At 34.8% G+C, this 21,525-nt stretch overlaps 1 long non-coding RNA gene across 2 annotated transcripts; it reads left to right on the top strand.

Moving 5' to 3' along the window:
• The first annotated feature begins 872 nt into the window (after nt 1–872).
• Nucleotides 873–2,566, top strand: LOC113325171. Of its 2 annotated transcripts, XR_003347986.1 has the most exons (4): nt 873–1,050; nt 1,182–1,245; nt 1,464–2,213; nt 2,310–2,566. It is a non-coding gene; the product is annotated as an uncharacterized LOC113325171 (long non-coding RNA). The 2 variants fall into 2 exon arrangements; XR_003347985.1 differs by having other exon boundaries at nt 1,464–2,528.
• The last annotated feature ends 18,959 nt before the right edge of the window (nt 2,567–21,525 follow it).

The raw sequence follows: 21,525 nt of genomic DNA on the forward strand, positions 1-21,525 counted from the left end.
CATACTTAGTTCCCGGACTTCCATCAACCAACCAGTACGCGTACGGGTACCCATACCATGGTTCACGGACTTGAATTTTATACAAATGTGAATACACATACTATGTTTATATCCAATCATTGAAACATTCTTAGAAGACGAGAGTAGTTGTCTCACAAAAAACTATTAGCTTCAAAGAAATTTTCAAGTGATCGAATGATCAATACGAAACATTCCGAGTCCACACCAAATGATTGTCTCACACAAAACATGTAAGATGTTACTCGAAAATTTTCACATGATCATATTTTGACTTGCGTCTAGAATAAAAGATGAACTTGGTTAAAGCCAAATCTTACCAACACATATTTCGAGAAATTGATAAGCGAGATAAAGTCGGCTCGAAATACCAAATGTGTATAAATGAAGTCTATATAGTAATACGACTTTTGTCTCAAATAGGAGATAAAGTAGATATACTTTGAGTGATAGATGAGTTCAAGTCTCCACATACCTTTTGTTGATGAAGTTCCAAAATTTCCCTTGAGTATTTCTTCGTCTTCATTCGATGAACGCCGTGGAGTATAAAGCTCAACTACACCTACTATCACTACACCAAATTCAAGGATTAGTAACTAGATTTCGCAACAGCTTTGGTTCTGTTGCGAATTTTCAGTTGCGAAAATTTTGCAACAGTGAATACTCGCAACTGTTTGATTTTGTTACGATATGCAACATAAATTAGTTGCATGCGACTTGTATGTGTGGCTGCCCACACTTTCAAGTTGACTCGGTTTCAGCCCATTCAGATACTTTGAGTCAGCATCAAAAATGAATCAGTTTATGATTATTGAGAACCAACCTCGTCCTCTTCTTTACCTCTCATTCTCTTGTTCTCTTCTCTCTCTGTTCCTTAAACATTGAAACAAAATCTATACCTTTGTTTCCTTGTTGATTTTTGAGAAAAAACTTATTAGGGTTTAGATTATTAGGGATCAGACATTTAATTATTTTTCTCATTTCAATTTCAGACTCCAAATCTCAGCTAAGGCTTTGGTTAAACTGATTCAGGTAATCTATGTTTCTTAAATTTGGGTTTTTTTTAAACTGCATGTTGATTTGGATGAAGAATGGAGTTAAAATTGATCTGTAAAATCTGTTAATTAGGTTTAATTAATTGATTCAGTGAGCTTTTTGTACAGATCGAGTATTCATATCATTCCGGTGTACTAGTGGATCTAGCGGGTTCAGATCTTATGTGTAAGGGTATGAAAAAAGTTGGTTTCACATCGATTTCAATTTTTTTTTTTTTTAATCATTGTGGTACTTCAATTGAATGACTGAGCATGTGGATTTAATATCTTCAGAACACTTATACATGCTTTAACTTCTATCTGTTCAGCATAAGGACCAAAGAATGAGGTCCAAGCACCTTTAATTTGCTTTTCTAATAAGAGGTTTTGTTGCATCTCATTTCCTCACAGGCATACAGGTGGATCATGTTTTGGTCGCAGTTAGAGGGACGACTCTGTTCACGGGAGCTGCTGGGATGATTTAATTATTGTGTTGCTTTTCGTTGTTCTACTCTGACTTCTTATATCTAGCTTTTCTTCTTACACTGATTAACATCCTTAACTAATTATGTCTTATAATTTCATGACTTTTAACAGTGTAAACAAGATTAGCTTTTCCTGACTTATTGCGAAGTTTGAAACTCTTTTTAGTCGAGTATTTGCAAGTGTAAGTCAACTAGATATGCTTTAGTGAAAGATGGACATCTTGTCTATACCAAAATCCTGTGCTGATAAACTACTTTGTTGTACTTGCTGCAATAGATGCTTTTCCGATCTTTTTTTTCTTCCCTTAATGCATACTTGTTGTCCTATCCCGTTTCCTGGTTCTCATTGTTTTTTTTCCATTTTCCACATGCATACCAAGTGGTATTACATTCTTCCTTGGAGGTGATCCTTGTTGGTAGATCCAGTTCATGAGCTTGTTAAATCATTGACTGGTAAAGACCCATATGTTACTGTAAATCTTGGTGAAGTTATTGCTCTTGGTGCCCCATTTCGGGTTAGTTATGGCTCATTCCTTGTGTTTGTTGTTAGGTTAGATATTGTTATTATTAGTAGTGATGTTGTATATACGAAAGAGATGAAGCCGTTTGCCTTCTTATGAAGCTAAAGCACAATAACTTGAGATGAAATAGTCATGTCTTCTTACAACAAAGCAATGTATACTTCGAACTTATCTTGTTTTTTGTGTCTTCGTTAGACAAGTTCATTAAGATCAATTACTAATGTATTGTTTTTCTTGTGTTTACATGAAAGTATGCTCGACAAGCAGCTGGCCGGCTCTCATGGTCAATACTTTTGAAAGTGCTTCTGCCAGTACAGGTTCACCAATGATTCCATGTTTAATTTCAATTTGAAACTGAATTGTTTTTTTTTGGTAGTTTCTCTATCAGAATGTATACTTTTCAGATTTCTATAGTGTTATGTAATTTTTTTCACATTTGGAACTTTAAAGATTGTAGTTTGTTGAACTTATAAAATGATGTCAGTTAATAATTGTCATTCAGTTTCAATTTTTTTGATAGTTTTGTTGGATTAACTTGATTTTATTACAAAAACTCTGATTTTGGCACTATTTTTTTGATGTTGCAAAAATTTCGCACCTAAACGTGTACACTCAGTTGGTTCAACAATAGTTAACCGAGGCTAGACATATGAGAACTTTCATATCAACCTTATTCATCTTTATCACAACTAGTTAAAATGACTCAAAATGAAACTAGTTAGATAGTTGTTCAATTGTTTATGTTCTCATATAAGTATACAAGACACAATTGAAGCAAAATTGATTTTGATCCACTCGAATTATTTCATGAACATAATAGCCACGGTTTTCAAAATATTGCATTCCTTAATTTATCAATGTATTAGTTCATGAACAACCGATTTTAGAACATAACCTACGCTTACGGGTACGCATACCATGGTTCACGGACTTGGATTTTACACAAATGTGAATATACACACTATGTTTATATCCAATCATGGTTACATGTTCTAAACCCTCATTTCAATCATTAAAACATTCTTAGAAGACGAGAATAGCTGTCTCACACAAACTATTAGCTTCGAAGCAATTTTCAAGTGATCGAATGATCAATATGAAACATTATGACTCTACACCAAATGATTGTCTCACACAAATTATGTATTACAAGGCGATTTTCACGTGATCATCTTTTGACTTGCATCTAGAATAAAAGATGAATTTGGTTAAAGAGAAAGCTTGCCAACACATATTTCGAGAAATAGATAAGCGAGATAAACTCGGCACGAAATACCAAATGTGTATAATTGAAGTCTATATAGTAATACGGCTTTTGTCTCAAATAGGAGATAGAGTAGATAGACTTTTGAGTGATAGATGAGTTCAAGTCTCCACATACCTTTTGTTGATGAAGTTCCACAAGTTCCCTTGAGTAGTTCTTCGTCTTCATTCGATGAACGCCATGGAGTCTAAAGCTCAACTATATTTACTATCCTAATCCGAGACTTAGCTATAAGTAGACTAGAAATCAAGACTTATAGTTGAAAAAGCGGGGTCTAACAACCATACCCAATATTTCATTCGGCAATCTGAATAGGACAAACTCCAATATACTTTCAAGAGAATCAACTAGTCAGTTTGACTCAATCTATAAAAAAGTATATTAGGGAGCGATATCTCTATTTCTCAATTCAATCTGCAATCAAACAAATAAGAATTTGCGAACCCGATTGAATAAGAGAAATAACTTAAACGTTAACAAAGACCAATGTTCAACTGTCAATCAATTTATATCAACAACCAAAGGTTGGATTATCTAATTGATTGATCTTAACGCACAACCTGTGACATTTTTATTATATAACAAAATATAATGCGGAAAAGAAATAACACAGACACTAGAAGTTTTGTTAACGAGGAAAGTGCAAATGCAGAAAACCCCCGAGACCTAGTCTAGTTTTGAACACCACAATGTATTAAGGCGCTACAGACAATAGCCTACTACCAATGAACTTCGGACTGGACTGTATTTGAACCCTAATCAATCACACTGATTCAAGGTACAATTACGTTCCTTACGCCTCTAATCCCAGCAGGATACCGCGCACTTGATTCCCTTAGCTGATCTCACCCACAACCAAGAGTTTCTACGACCCATAGTCGAAGAATTGATAAACGAATTTGTCTGACACAGAAAAGTCTATTGGAATAGATAAATCTGGCTCCCACAGAAATACCTACGAGTTTTATTCCGTCTTTTGATAAATCAAGGTGAACAGGAACCAATTGATAAACCGGACTTATATTCCCGAAGAACATCCTAGTACTATCAATCACCTCACAATAATCTTAATTGTATGGAAGCGAAATAAGATATTGCGGAATCACAAACGATTAGACGAAGATGTTTGTGACTTCTTTTAATCTTACCTATCAGAGTTAAATCCCAAGAAAATCTTAGCAATGATAATACTCAATCACGATATTAGAAGTAAGATCAAAACACACAACTACAGAGAAAATAGTTGGGTTTGGCTTCACAATCCCACTGAAGTCTTCAAGTCGTTAACATACAGGATTTCATGAAAAACCTAAGGTTAAAGCAGAATCGACTCTAGTCGCAACTATTATCACACAAAAGTGTGGGGATTAGGTTTCCCATTTGCTAGAGTTCTCCTTTATATAGTTCTTTAAATCTGGGCTTGCAATCTTAGTTACCTTGGTAACAAAGCATTCAATATTCACCGTTAGATGAAAACCTGATTAGACTCAAGCTAATATCTTTCAACCGTTAGATCGAATTTAGCTTGTTATACACAAATGAAATTTACCTTCATTTAGGTTTGAGTAACCGTACCTAAACGTGTACACTATGTTGGCTCAACAGTAGTTAACCGAAGTTATCCATATGAACACTCTCATATCAACCTTATTCATCTTAACCATAACTAGTTCAAATGACTCAAATGAAACTAGTTAAAGAGTTGTTCAATTGCTATATTCTCATAGAAGTATACAAGAACACAATTGAAGCAAAATCGGTTTGATTCACTTGAATCAATTCATGAACATCATAGCCACGGTTTGCAAAGATTGCATTCCTTATTATATAAATGTATTAGTTCATGGTCCAACCGATTTTAGAACTTTAACCACTCAAGTATGCAAATGGGTATGCATACTTAAGTAGCCGGACCAAGTTTGGTTTTCGCCAGTATGCGAACGGGTATGCATACCTCCAAACCAAGCATAAATTCTTGGATATGAACCTTACGCCAGTATGCATACGGGTACACATACTTAGGTTCCCGGACTTCACAAACCAACAGGTACGCATATGATATGCATACTATGGTTCCCGGTCATGGATCACACATATGCAAGAATGCATAACATGTTCAAAATCCAATATTGGTTAAGTGTTCTAAACTCTTATTTCAATCATTGAAACTTTCTTAGAGGATGAAAATAGCCGTTTTCACACACTATTAGCATCAAAGCAATTTTCAAGTTATTGAAATAATCATAACGAAACATTCCAAGTCTACATGAAATGGTTGTATCACACAAACCATGTAAGATGTTACTCGGCAATTTTCACATGATCATCTTTTCACTTTCGTCAAGAATATAAGATGAACTTGGTTGAAGCGAAATCTTACCAACACATATTTCGAGAAATATGTAAGCGAGTTAAACTCAGCTCGAAATATCAAATGTTCATAGTAGAAAACTATATAACACAACGACTTATGTCTCAATATAGGATATATAGTAGAAATAGACTTTCCAAGTGATAGATGAGTTTCAGTCTCCACATACCTTTCGTTGATGAAGTTCCACAAGCTCTCCTTAGTAGTTTTTCGTCTTCAAATGATGAATATCGTGAAGTCTAATGCTCAACTACACAATCTATCCTAGTCTGAGACATCTATAAGAAGACTAGAAATTAATACTTATAGTTTTGATGACTAACATTGACAAACAAGCTTGAGATAGCAATGCTTGCGAGTTCGACCGAGAAGTGCTCTAACAATCTACCCCTTTGCCAATTTTAGTGAAAAAACTATCAATATATATGGATTACAAAATAAATAAACTTTGTAGATTCTCATCCAAATGCTTGATCTCCTTGGTTCTTCAACGTTACTCAAAATCTTCGTCACTCAAAATCTTCGTCACTTCCAAGTACTCCCATCTAATGCCCTAGATTAGGTGGTGGTGTTATCTCATCCATTAATATAACAGTCCCATACTTTGTCCATTGTTGTGTTAAGAGGTGGCATCCTGACCTCCTCATCGGCTCTGTAGCTGGCACCCTGATTGTAATACCTCATATTTCCTCCATATCCGTCTCCATGATTGTCGTACCTTGCGACTTTTTCATTTCCTCCATGATTATTATATTGCTTTTCCCTGTGTTCTTGCTCATACATTTCTTGGTCTCTGCTACTCATGGCTACCTGCTTTTGTTGATCTTCTACGATTATCTTCTCTTTGCTTCCCTGCGAAGTGCTTGTAACAGCGTTCGTCATCCTTGGTAACATACTTACATTTACTATTCTTTCGCTCGCGACTTCAATTGCGTAGGACTCCATTTCTCTCTGCTTTTCTTCAAGAGCGATATATTCTTCCTGGTATTCGCGCAGCTCCGCCATCGTTATTTTGTCTTTTATTCTGAACAGCTGTGTGAACAAAAAGTCAGTTGGAAACAATGCATCAATGAATGCTAAGATGATATTTATTTCATCCAATCGCCCTGCCATCTCGCTGCTCATTGTCCTCCATATGTTGGTTATATCTTGCAGGCTTTCGTTCGTTCTCCTTCGCATGCTGAATGCTTTTTCAATTCCTGGCTTTAGCATACTGCTGCTGATGTATTGTCCCAAGAAAAAACTCTGCAGATGGTCAAATGACTTTATTGAACCCACTGGCAATCCATCGAACCACTTCAAGGCTTCTCCTGCGAGGCTTGCTGGAAAATACTTGCACATGACCGCGTCGTTATCCTCATACTGTAACAAAGCTAAGTTGTACGTCTTAATATGTTGGATCGCACATGTATATCCATCATAGATGCTGGGAAACGTTGGTAGCGTGTACTTTCTTGGTATTGTTACTGATTGTATTCTTCGTGCGAAGGGTGTCCTTGCTGCTTCTTCTAGCTGCCTCCTTCCTCCATCTTTCCCTTTTGTCATTAATTCTCTTAGCTCTGCTATTTCTCTTAAAATTTCACCGTTTGGGAATATGTCTTCTTCTTGTTGTAGTCTAGGTCTTTTCAACCGGGCTTACCTCAATCTGTTTTCGTTCCTGCTTTGTCGTACTTCTTCTAGTTCTTGTCGTTCTTCATCGTCTCTTCTTTCTCTTCGCATATACCTTTCATTTCTCGCGTGTTCTTGTGCAGCTCTATCTCCCTCATTTTGTTGCCTCAGCATCTCCCTTTCATGAAGGATCATACTTGCCTGTTCTGCGTCATTTGCTCACTGTTCGTCATCATGCATGTGGTTGTATTCTCCATTTTTCTCAAATCTACCTTCTCTATGATGTCTTCGCATGTGTTCATCCTCTCCTTCTTGGACATACCGATCTTCTGTGCGAGGACGTTCGCGCTCCTCCTGCGAATTTTCGTTCACCTGAAAATTGTCATCCAAACTATATTCATAAATTGTCCCTGTGTATTATCTTCATGCTCAGATCTACTTCTCCTAGTGGTACTCCTGCTTGTTCCCGATCTCGATCTCGCATGTGTGGTTCTGGATCCTGATTGTGACCTTCGCTCTTGTAATCACTGATTTCCCACTCTTAGCTCATCATTTTGTCACGTCAAGTTCGCACGTAGTTCCTCTTCTCTTCTTCTTTCCTCTGCTAATCGCTGCCTTAGTTCTCCAATGGTCATGTTGTCTTCGTTTTCTCCTACTGCTCCTTCCTGTTGTGTTCCTTCTTCATTTTCTTCTGTGGTATCTGTATCCGTAGTGTGAACACTTACTTCATCAAGATTTCTTTGGATGTTATCCCTTGGTTCCTGCTGAATCTGAGATCTGATCGGTTGAGGCCTGTTTTTCCTCCTTCCCATTCTTGACGTCTCTGCAATTTCGCCTCTTCTTCCCTGTAATTCTTCTACTCCTCCTAATTGGTACTGCATTTTCTCCTGCAGATGTTTGTCTCGCCATTTGGTGTTCCTGAAATAATAAATCCTAAGCTTATGCAAATCCAAAACTTCCTTCCTAAATGAAAATTGCGTTTTAAATGAGTGAATCCAAACGTCGAAACTCCGAGAAAATAATCGAACACTTTCACAAAAACAAGGACAATAAGAGATTTTTCAAGAAATCAACTTAAAACTTTCACAATCAGGTACAATCCCATTCTCGACCTGTATTCTAACGCCAAAATGTAGTAACAGAAAATCCTACTACTACACCCCTTAGATAATCTATACAATCAACTAAGAAATCATCGTGAAGAACACTTAGAAGAATTTTATTAAGTTTTGAAATCAATACAAAGAAGTAAAGTAAAACCCTTAACTTAGGGAACAAACAACTTTCTCTCTCTTAAAGTTCTAACTTTACTCTGAAAAATATCTCCCTCCTATACAGTGGTAGTTGGTCCTATATATAGGAGTTTTACATAGTGGAGGACAGCTAATAAATCTCCTATTTTCGGATCTGACGTGCGATGTCTTCGGAAGTTTATATTGGATCTTCTCGCACGAATCCCTTAACTTCGCTTAGCCTTCATACTTTACTCGTGACTTCATGACGTCATTGATTCCGTCATCTGGGATATATTATGTACGAGTACATTCTCCCCCTTATAATAGTATCCCTTCGCATGCTACCTATGGGTGAGATATTTAACCCCTACAAGTATTGACTTGCAAAACTTCGGATAATTATTCCAAAGCCTTTACGTTTACTAATACAATCAAAACTAACATCACAATATATGGTTAATATTCCTAATACGGGTGGATTTCAACCCACAATTAAACTAGCCTGCATATTAGTACTATTAGAATTCTGGGACACTTTTTCACATCTCTCCTTCCGTATGGATCAAGCAATCGTATATTTTTGCCCAACTTCTTCAACATTTATCCTTTCTTGGATCGAACCATCAATGCAGCTGGAGATGCACTAAGAAATGGATAATTGAGGATTATGAATACTTACTTTTAAACCAAACCACACATCTCTAGAGTTGCTGCAGTAAAACACGACCTGAAAAGATGTTCAATATCATTATCACAAAAAGAGAATTTATGATTTGGATCCCTTTTCGTATAAGCTAGTCTTTGCTTGTTGTGAAGATAGTTGTCAAGGAATTTCCACAAGAAGTTTATAATTCGGGGCATAATAGGAAGTTTCTACGTAGCTCTCCATATATTCTTCATTCCTTGATTTTTTTTTGATCAATAAAGAAAAAATTGTAATGATCGGAAAAGGGGTACAAAAGGCTTGAACTGCCCAAGGGGAGAAAAAAAAACTTGATAGAAAGACTATCGAAGTAAAACAAAAAACAAAAAACCACAAGAAAGAGAGAACAAGACTTCACTTGGTCGAGCAATAAATTTGGAACTGGTAAGAGGGAATATATGATCGATATGTCTTTAGGTAACCAGGATTGTACTAGGTTTTTTCCTCAAGATAAACTCTTTCACTTAGTTCAAGCTTGATCATATCACTGTCTCATACTTCTTAATTCTGAAGAAGAAGCTAGAAATAGTTCGAGACCTTTTAAATTTTTTGCCATGTGGATGAAAAATTTTTCTTTTAGATCCCAGCTTGAAATTGCTTGGAATCTGGATATTAATGGCTCATCTGCTTTTAAATTTTCCTCTAAAAAACAATCCACTAGAAAAAGACTTTCTCATTGGAATAAGCTATATTTTGGTGATATTGATAGAAATATAAATAATTTCCAATATCTGCTGGATTTGGTTCAAAATAAAAATTTCTCTAGCACTCAGCATGATAGAATTGTTAATATCACTAAGAATCTGGATAACTGGTTTAGTATACAATCTGAATCTTATAAACAAAAATATGGCAATAAATTCATTTCTGAAATGGACAACAATACTAAGTATTTTCATACGCTAGCTAATAAGAGAATGTTTAGGAAAAACATCGATAGTTTGTGTGATGATAATGATGTTTGGTATAATGATAGAAATGACATTTCCAATATGCTTGTTTCCCATTTTAGTGTTGTGAGTAACACTTTTAATCCTTGCGTTTCTAATGATACTTTTGATATTATTCCTACCATAACTACTGTCCAGGATAATATATAACAATCTTACTAGAATTCCATCTAGTGATGAAACATGCCTTACTTTGAAACATATGTATGCTCGGAGTTCTCAAGGTCCAGATGGTTTTCAAGATGGCTTTTACGAATCCAACATGGACATAGTTGGTAACTCTGTTATTGAAGTTGTTCAAAGTTTTTTTTTGAAAATGGTTATATGCCCACTGAATTCAATAAGACATTCCTATCTTTAATCCCTAAAAATGATGATGCTAAGGGACCAGTATATTTTAGACCAATTGGTCTGTGTAACACTGTCTATAAGGTGATTTCGAAAACTCTAGTCCATATAATTAAGCCTCATCTTAAGCATGTGATCTCAACCTATCAAGCTTCCTTTGTACCAGGGAGAGCGATACATGTTCTCATGAGATGATTCATACCATGAAGCATAAACAAGGTTATAGTGGCACTATGGATTTAAAACTTGACCTCTCTAAGGATTTTCATAGATTAGAATGGCCCTTTTTTCTAGGTGTTCTTAAAAAATTTGGGTTTGATGATAAATTATGCAAATATATCGATCAATGTATATCTTCCACTCAGATTTCCATCCTTTTGAATGGTTCTCCTAGTAACAGTTTCAATCCTTCTAGAGGTATAATACGAGGGGATCCTTTATCCACATACTTCTTTATTCTTGGAAGGGAATATCTTTCGAGACTTCTTTTGAATGTTGAATCTAATCATATAATTTCAGGTGTTAAAGTTGATAGAAATGCTCCAGGTATCACCCATCTTATGCTTGCTGACGATATTCTCATCTTCACTAAGGGTGATATGCATAACATAACTGGTATTATGAATGTTTTAGATCAATTTGGTAAGGTTTCTGGTCAAATGCTAAATCTAGGTAAGTCCAGTGTATATTTCAGTAAAAATATTATCCCTGGAGCTAGACGTTTTCTTAATAAATAGCTTGACATGTATGAGATGATGGATTCCGATAAATATTTGGGGGTCGCTCTCCTTCTTGGTAAAAACAAAATTAAATCCTTTCAAACTTATCATGCATTCTTTTGATTCTAGACTTAAGAATTGGAAATGTAAGACTATGAATCATTCTGCTAGGTCCACTATGGTTAAACATATTCTTAATGCTTTTCTTTCTCATCAAATGGGGAGTTTTAGAATCCCTAAAAAACATGATTGCTCAAATTAATACAATGCAGAGACAATTACGGTGGGGTCATAAAAATAAAAGAGGTATCAATTTTATTAGTTTGAGTAAGCTTAGTATTCCTAAGGACTTAGGAGGGTTGGGTTTTAGAAATCTTGAACATTTTAACACCGCTTTACTTACTAAACTTGCATGGAAAGTTTACAATGATGAGGACGCCTTTTGGATGAAAATTGTAAGAGATAAATATGGCAGAAATGGTAGTATTCTTCATTTAGACAAACTCAAGGATGAGTGTCCTTAGCTCTGGAGAAGTATTTATTTTGATCTTGAAGTGCTCCAACTCCACTCTATGTGGGCATTCAAGTATGGTACTAAAATTAACATTTGGTTAGATTGTTGGGTTATTGGTTATAATAGCCCACCTACTCCAGTTACTGGATTTTCTAGCTTTTTTTTTTATAATTTTGTCTGTGATTTATTTCTGCCTGACTCTAGAGACTGGAATATTGATCTCATTTGAAAAGATGAGGGTACCCAAATACACCACAATCTTTTACTTTTGATCACAACCTATACAAGACCCACCGTGTATAAAACCCCTTGAACAACAATCACTAAAGGAATATTTCAACACGGTGTCCACTAGAGAAACGATTAGTCCGAACTGGTCTAACACGTGAATAGATATCAAAGTCAAGTGGAGAAATGCAATAAACTTTGTGTGATTGTATATAGATATGGAATCGAGATAATACAATAGCAAAGTGATCACTTGATAATAGGTGCGGTAATAACCAAACCTTATAGGATCAATATCAATTTCCTAGATAACGTATAAGTTCTATTTACTTTAACTATAATAAAACAATTATAATGTGGAAAACAAAAGTAAATGGCAGACAAGATTTTGTTAACGAATAAAACTGCAAATGCAGAAAAACCTCGTGACCTAGTCCAGAATTGAATACTCTCAGAATTAAAAAACTATAAAAAATATAATACCAATTTCGTATAGTTGATACCAAATAGACTCCCGTAGCTACTTAGTTCCCTTAGTATCCCTGCGTTCCCGGACGCAAGTGAATCACAATATTCCTTTGGATCGTATTCCAAACAATAAAGGATGCAAATCTGTTTGGTATCAATTCTATTCAAACATGTGATATGCGTTTGAAAAAGGCTCTTCTGTTTAATCAATTAAACTCCTTTGTCAAGTCTAGATCAAATCTATCCAATAACTACCGAAATAGTTAAGTTTAGATTTACAGTCAATCAATATAGCAAAACTATAGAGAGTGTCGATCTTCCATAACTAGACAACCAATATGATTCGAGTTGGATCCCATCCGATCAAGGTTTGTGCAATCAAAATTCACAAGATACGAAAACCAATAAGAAATCTTCTTCGTCTTCAAATCTTCTTTAATCTTAAAAGTCCCTACACAAGAAGGAGTCTGTTAACAATGGATTATTACATGATGTCTTTATATCTACAAACAGCTCTAAAAATCCCGTCGAACTTTGATCTAGTTTGAGTGACCCTTACATCAGAAGAGAAAGCTCTCAAGAATAAACAAACTAGGTGCAATCAAATTTACAACAACCGTTAGTCAATCGAATCAATAACTGAAAACAAATATAAACACGCAATATTTAGTTTTCCCACAAACGGTACTCGTAGAGCTTCTTGATCCCACAAAATTCTTTGAATGAGCGGTCTTAAGAGATATCTCCTAATTAGGGTACTTTCCACTACGAATAGACGGCTCCACCAGAAACAACAAGAAATGAAGTTTGCCTGGCTCTTAGGATAGTTTGCTAGAAATGCAAACTTTGGTATTTATAGACCAAGGTTGATTGGACACTAAGGAATTTCCAAAATCTAAATATCTTAAAGATATTTAATGAATGACCAAATTCTATTTTCATAATTCCAATTAATGTTTTTCCAATATTTCCGAAATCTCTCAATTGAGAATCTCCAATTAGTAAATGCACATTACTAATTTTTATTTTCTAGAGCAATGCTCTAATTGCTGGTAATTAAAACATATAAAATCAAATACTTAATTAAAAAATCTTCAATTTATTCCGGCTTAGGATCACCTTGAGTACCAAGGAATATATTTAAACAATAAATGATAAGAGTGAATGCTCATGTTCAAAGTATGTTGACATCTTTTCAATACAAATCCTTATTTCATATTTACTGTGGATTTGTATTCTTGGAATCGGTTCTGCCACACTTCCAAACAAGTTTATAATTTATTCTACCAAAATTCCAAGACAACAAAGTGATTGATCAAATCAAGTCACTTACATGGGTTGAATCGGTTATACCAATCACTGGGATCGGTTCTACCTTAATATGTTCTTCCTACTTGTGATAGGTCATATATCTTACCGGACCCGTTACACCTCTCACATGGATCGGTTACACCTCTCACAAGGATCAGTTACTGTCCTCATATGGATCGGTTACACCTCTCACTAGGGATGGTTCCGTTCTTCTCATGGTATCACTTGGGATCGGTTACACCTCTCACAAGGATCGATCATACTAACTGCTTGAGATCGGTCATGCAAATTACAAGAATCGGTCACACCACTTATAAGGATCGACCGTAACATCTCATGGTTATTACTTAAGTTTGGTTAACAAACTATAAGATATATATTGGTCATCCAATGAATATGCAATGAATACCCGGACCAATACATCTTGATTTCCCTTTCGATTCACGAAACAAGTTCATGAATATACTTCCTTTAAACAATTGTAAAACAATATTTCCTAGGATGAAATATTCACCATAACCCATACACATAATCATAAAAATATATACAAGATTATGTTGATGTAATATAATACGAAGTTCAATAAATAAGCGTTATACTTCATATCCTAATTCCTTAATACTATGATCAACTAATTTGACAATGTCTCTATACTATAGTAGTATATACACTATATAAAATATGTACATATTCGCATGTTATGTTTTTTATATAGCACGACTTGAAATATACGTTAGGAATTGAAATAGTTCAAGTCAATATTACTTACCTCAAAAGGAAGGATGATGTTGTCGTTGTAGTCGCTGCTTCTTCACTTTCTTCAGGTGTTCTGAGTAATATTTGTACGTCTCAACATTCCTAAACTTTCTAGTCTAACCTAAACGAAGTTGACTCAAGTACATAATCAAGTGACTCTTAAATGAGTTTTGGTACTAAAATATGAAAATCAAACTTGACATACCAACGCTTGTTGGGTTCAACCGAGCTATGGTCTAACAATCTCCCCTTTTGTCAATTTTAGTGACAAAACTCCTATTCCATATGGATAAACACACTACACTTGATTCTGAGTTTCAACAACACAATAACTTGTATGTATTCAATAATAAATACCGTTGTTGACATATGAATAACAAAAAATTTTACTCCCCTGAAGGCAAGCTATGTGAATATTCAATCCGAACATATTTGTTATTCCATTTTCATTCACTTAAGGTTTGATTCCTTTTTCCTTAGTGAATACATCAATTTGATATATTTCTCCCCCTTAGTCAATGCATAACTCTTTCGTTAGATATAACGTTTCAGTACCAATTGTACTTTCCCTAATGATTGAAAATCACTAGTTTACTCCATATATTTCTCCCCTTTTTGTCACAAAATGAGAAGGGTATGAGCAAATAAAGGACAAACCGAAAGGATCTTACAAATCTAAAAGACTTGTAATAACATATAAGAGTAATCACGAAGGTGTCACATACCATTTTAGATAACCAATATTAAAACCAAAACTACAAATGCAATTTAGTATTAATATGTTATCTAGAAAAAAAATTCCCGAAGTAATTTTCCCTAATAGACTAACAAATCGATTAAGAAACAAAATTCCCCTGTTAGAATGATTGGGTATGTACAATCGCTTATTTCGACAGTACCAAAATAAAGATCAGAATTAACTCTATTCCTCTCATCAGGCTCTAATTATTCAGACAATAACTTAGACCTTTACTTTATACAAGACAAACACTAGGTTAGTTAACTAGTTTTTCTTGTCAAGGCATTCAGTTAGACTTGAATAACCGAATCCTCCGATTTGATAAGTCTAACTAAGATTAGAATTAACTTAGTTTCTCTTATCCGGGATCCATTAGGACTAAACAAATGATCCTGTATTTTTTTAAGCCATAAACAATATATACAAACCAAAATAAATTGACTTGCACAATTATTTTCTTACCCGGAAGTAATTGAAACAAACATATACAAATAAACCATTTGGGGTTAGCCCAGTTGGCCAGGAGTCTTACTCTCAAGTAGGAGGTCAGCAGTTCGAGTCTCCGCTCAAACATTGGAGATCTCGTGTAATTACTACTAACTTACTATGGGGAATGGGGCCGAGTTTTCTCAGAGGGAGTAAGAAGGTGGCTACGCTGCCAGGGGGCAGGACGGGCCTATGCCTAGTTTCAAAAATAAATAAATATATATATATATATATACACATACAATACAACACGGAAATTGCACCGAATTTCGTTAAGCAAAAAAACTTGATACCAACCAATAAAGAAGATACCAACTCCTAAGTCAAATAAATTGACACAATTTTTCTTAACCGAAAACAATTGAATCAAATAAATCAATCCATACACACAAATGGAACATATCAATTGTACCGTTTTTTTTAAGCAAAAGTAAAATATATGCAATAAACACAAGCTTTTCTTAAACAGGAAAAACGATTAACTAACAAGTAAAAATCGTTACCTCATATTCCGCAGCCTATTCTCCCTAGAAAGATATATCATTTAAGCGCAAGTTCAAATAAGAACTCTCCCCCTTGTGTTGTCATCCTTTCGCAAGAACAAAAGAACAACAACAAAAGCAACCTTTACCAGAGAAAGGTTGAGACGGTTTTAACTAATGCGTTCCAATAGCAAAGGTTGAAAACCCGAAAAACATATGCTATGCTAAACACAACTCATGATGACATAAATTGATTCAACATATTGTGACTTTTCACATATGAATTTCAACCGGAACACCTTATGATCCTTTGTTAAATCCTACCAACATGGGATAGAACTCAATCCATCTAAAACAAAAAGTCACCCGAACCATAAGGGTATACAACATATGAGACTGAAACATAAAGTTAATGAAAACCAATATTTATCTCATATATCTAGAGTACTCATATGTCTACCAAATATTTAGTTTATAGAACATAAACAAATATTAGTATATGTGACTTACATATGAGCTACAACATCACAACTTTCTTATGATTTTGATATAAAAATAACGAAGATATGTTCCAAAGATCGGTTATGCTCAAAAGTCACTAACCATAAAGAAGCGAGCTAATATAAGAGACTGAAACACGGTGGTTTAACTCACAAACTCAAATGAAATAAATTACAAATATTCAACACAAAATCGAGTATTGCAATTACCTCAATCTTGTAGGAGATTAACCATAAGATATGTGATACGTCACAACATGAATCCACACACGAAACTATTTTAGACATAACTTTTGCATACAATGTCCGATTTAACTGATTTTTGGCAAAAACAAGAGCTACAGATATATGACCTGTAGATATCAAAACCATGAACTCAAAATTACCGTTTCTATCAAAAGATCAAATATAGATAGAGAAGGTATGAGTATAGAAGAGACAATCTCCCTGAAGATGTTAATTAGTCACATAATAACCGAGAGGTCATGTGCTTTCTCACCTTTCAAAAGATTGATCACAAAGGTGAGCATGCACAATCCAACACAACTAGGTTTCATTGAGTTGAGCCTTGTCTTCTTTGTCACAAGTGACTAAGACAAGATCATCACTCTCCTCTTGCTTAGCTTTCTTATCACTCTTGTTCCATCTCTTGTTTTTCTTCTTTGATTTGTGATGAAGAGTGTCATTATCACAACATTTATTCGTATAAGAGACTCTAGACATCAAGATGTATTTCCTTAGTATTTCAAGAAAACTCTCAAAAATATTGTTACCAACATTTATCAGTTGAGTGTCATTCTTATGACTAACTTTTGGTCCCTTCTTGGCTATGGAGGACTTCGGGACCCATTTATGGATGGGTTTAGAAGGAGAGGCTTTCTCCTTCATACGATTAGAACCATTGCTCTTTTGGATACTTTTCAAAACATCTTTTTTCCAATTTGGAACATCAGATCTTGTCTTTGCATTTACAAAGTCGTCTTTCTTTCTATAATTGGGTCTTTTATGAGATGACCTTGTCGGGCGATAGGAAAAATTTGAACTATCATTATACTAACTCTTTTTCCTAAACTTAGGACAATAGCGATATGAGTTCTTCTGGGGAAAAAACTTAGCCAATGTGTTTGATACAAAATAAAGTGCATCTTTCAGCTTACGAACTTTGCATCCCCATTGCAAGTGACCTTTACTACCACAATAATAACAATGCTTAATAACATAAGGAGTATGAGTTTTAATGTTACCTTTTTGTGGATCCACTTTCCTTGGAGATCGACGATTTTTTTTTCTTCTTCTTATCTTTGTTCACCATTGTTGCTTTCTTAACATTAGCAGAAGTGTATTCTTTAATGGTCTTATTTGAAGAGTCTGCTTGAACATGATTCTTAGGCTTGACTGGCTTTACTTATTTACAAGAAATAGTTTCATTTTTGACATCAGTGGAAGCCTCTGGTTGAGAAGAATTTGTAGATTTAAATTTTTTTGTCTCTTTGCTAATATTTGAAGAATCTATTCCCCATTATCCCGATCCTCATGTATCATGATGATTTATACTTGCTTCCAACATCGAGGTTAAATTGTTTGAGCTATCATTGAACTTTTTCAGGTTCAAATTTTCTTCTTCCAATATCTTGATTTTATCAAGAGCACCAGTAAGATCAGCCTTAAGGCGTTTTTCTCCTGAGAGATATTCACTTTCTTTCTCTTGAAAACTCTTTTGTTGAGAGTTAATCCTTGCTTCAAATTCAACAGAATTCTTTTTCGACAAAAATAGATCTCTCTGAAGATTCTCTCATTTGAGACTCTTTGAGTTTAACTCTTCTGTACGATATTTAAGAAGAAAATCACCGGTGCGATAACCACTATAATATCTTTGAAAAACCCTCTTCAGTTTCTTATTCTCAAGACAAAGAGGAGTCATAAAACCAAGAAAATCCGAAGTTCTCAGTTTTTTATTTTTCAAAGGATCCAGAAGTTAGAGTATTCTGAGATATCCTCTTATACATCTCATTGAAAATTTGTCATCATCATCGGAAATTTCATCCAACCTTTCTTGTAGACAAATTTTCCAGTCATCATCAGTTTCTACATCATTAACAAGATTAACTTGTCTAGTAGATTCTCCCGAGATGATTTCATGAAGGTTTTCAGATATTGAATCGTAGATTCCATCATCAAGTGTTAATTCAAAACTCTTGATACCTTGCTTTACGTTAACTGAATCATTCTCAGGTTTTATAAAAACCATTTTAAGATTCCAGTCTTATAGGTTAGATCGCACCAAAAACAGATTGTTAGATATTTTCATATTTGCCTGCTCTGGTACCAATTGAAAAGACAAGGGTACCCAATACACCACAATATTTTACTTTTGATCACAACCTATACAAGACCCACCGTGTATAAACCTCTTGAAACAACAATCACTAAAGGAATATTTCAACACGGTGTCCACTTGAGATAAGGTTAGTCCGAACTGGCCTAACATGTGGAGAAATCCAATACACTTTGTGTGATTTTCTATGGATATGGAATCGAGACAACACAACAACAAATTGATCACTTTATATCATGTGCGGTAATAACCGAAACCTCATAAGATCAATATCAAGTGCCTAGCTAACGTACAAGTTCTATTTACTTTAATTATAACAAAAAGAATTATAATGTGGAAAAAAAAAGTCAACGACACACAAGATTTTGTTAACGAGGAAAACTGCAAGTGCAGAAAAACCCCGGGACTTAGTCTAAAACTGAATACTCTCATAATTAAACCGCTATAAAATATACAATACCAACTTCGTATAGTTGAGACCAAATAGACTCCCGGAGTAATTAGTTCCCTTAGTATCCCTGCATTCCCGGACGCACGTGAATCACAATATTCCTTTGGATCATATTCCAAACAGTAAAGGATGCAAGGCTGTTTGGTATCAACTTTATTCAAACTTGTGATATGAGTTTGACAAAGGCTCTTCTGTTTATTCAATTAAACTCCTTTGTCAGGTCTGGATCAAATCTGTCCAATAACTACCGAAATAGTTAAGTTTAGATTTACATTCAATCAAGATAGTAAACTATAGAGAGTGTCGATCTTCCACAACTAGACAACCAATATAATTCTAGTTGGATCCCAGTCAATCAAGGTTTATGCAATCAAAATTCACAAGATACGGAACCCAATAAGAAATCTTCTTCGTCTTCAAATCTTCTTTAATCTTCAAAGTCCCTGCACAACAAACACTTGAATATCTTGTGATCAATCACGCACAGAACGGAGTTTGTTAACAATGGATTATCACAAGATATCTTTAGATATACAAATAATTCTAAAGATCTCGTCGTTACTTTGATCTAGTTTGAGTGACCCTTATATCAGAAGAGAAGGCTCTCAAGAATAAACAAACTAGGTGCAATCAAAGTTACAACAACTGTTAGTCAATCAAATCAATAATCAAAAACTAATATAAACACATAATATCTAGTTTTCCCACCAACGGTTCTCGTAGAGCCTCTTGATCCCACAGAAGTCTTTAAACGAGCAGTCATAAGAGATTTATCCTAATTAAGGTACTTTCCTCTCCGGAAGAAATATACACCCCTAGTTTAGTGAGGGTGTATATAGCTGTACTTCAACAAACAATTATTGATACTAATAACATTTTTCTATCCATAGTAAATTATATTTTATAATGATCCCTATATATCTTAGTAAGGAGGGACGACCCATACATATTATCTAACATTTTAGGCATCATTCTTTTTAATAAAACCTATGATTTGAAGGATAATCAAATGAATAATGTATAATCGCCAAAATTCTATACAAAACAGTGTTCATATAAGATAATAAGAAGCTATCTCTTCTCAAAAAATTGATGTAAAGTTGGGTTTTTTTTCATTCTAGCTACCTAAACCAAAATGCATTATGTCGTTAATTTTATGTAATGTGCACACACAACTTTTAGAATTTTTTTTCACTTTGTGTTGTAAAAAGTGAATTTTTATGGCAACTGCTTCTTGACAAGCTTCATTTGATTTTTTTTTTTTTGAAGGTAAACAATTTTATTTATTTATTGTAAGATTGGGAATTGGTTACAGTGCGGGGGAAAGTGGTTCCTATTCTATCAAGGAATACAATCTGCTGTAGAAAGTTGGGCAAGTGTATTCCCAGTTTGTTGTCGTTGTTGGTGTTGTGTACCGTAGTAGGTCTTTCACTGCCCGGTTTGCTAAAGCATCTGCTGCTTGGTTCGCCTCCCTGTAGGTGTGTGTGATCTTGTGTTCCGGAACTGTTGCTAGTAGTTGTTGTATTTCTTGTAGGAGCCCTATTAGATGCCATGGTTGTGAGTGCTGCATGTTGAGTAGCTCTACCAGGGCTTGTGAATCCACTTCAAACCATATTTTTTCCCATTGATGTTGAGTTACCATTCGTATTGCTATCAGTAATCCCCATATCTCCGCCATCATTGAAGTGGTGATCCCTAATGTTGCTATGATCGCCTTCATTACATTTCCATTGCTGTCTCTACATATAATTCCTGCTCCTCCTGGTCTCGGATTTCCTTTTGATGCTCTATCTGTATTTATTTTTATCCAGTTCGTTGTAGGTGCTTGCAATCCTATGTAGATAGTCATTTGATATGACACATTTCATATGGCACTACTATTCTTTGGTTCGGGATCACTCTCACATTTATTACGGACTCAACAATTTCTTCATATGTAGGCGATGCCGTAAATCCTTCTCGTTAGGATTCATAGTTCAAAATATGTCTGATGTCCATC

This window comes from Papaver somniferum, chromosome 1, assembly GCF_003573695.1.
Source record: "Papaver somniferum cultivar HN1 chromosome 1, ASM357369v1, whole genome shotgun sequence".
Classification (NCBI taxonomy): domain Eukaryota; kingdom Viridiplantae; phylum Streptophyta; class Magnoliopsida; order Ranunculales; family Papaveraceae; genus Papaver; species Papaver somniferum.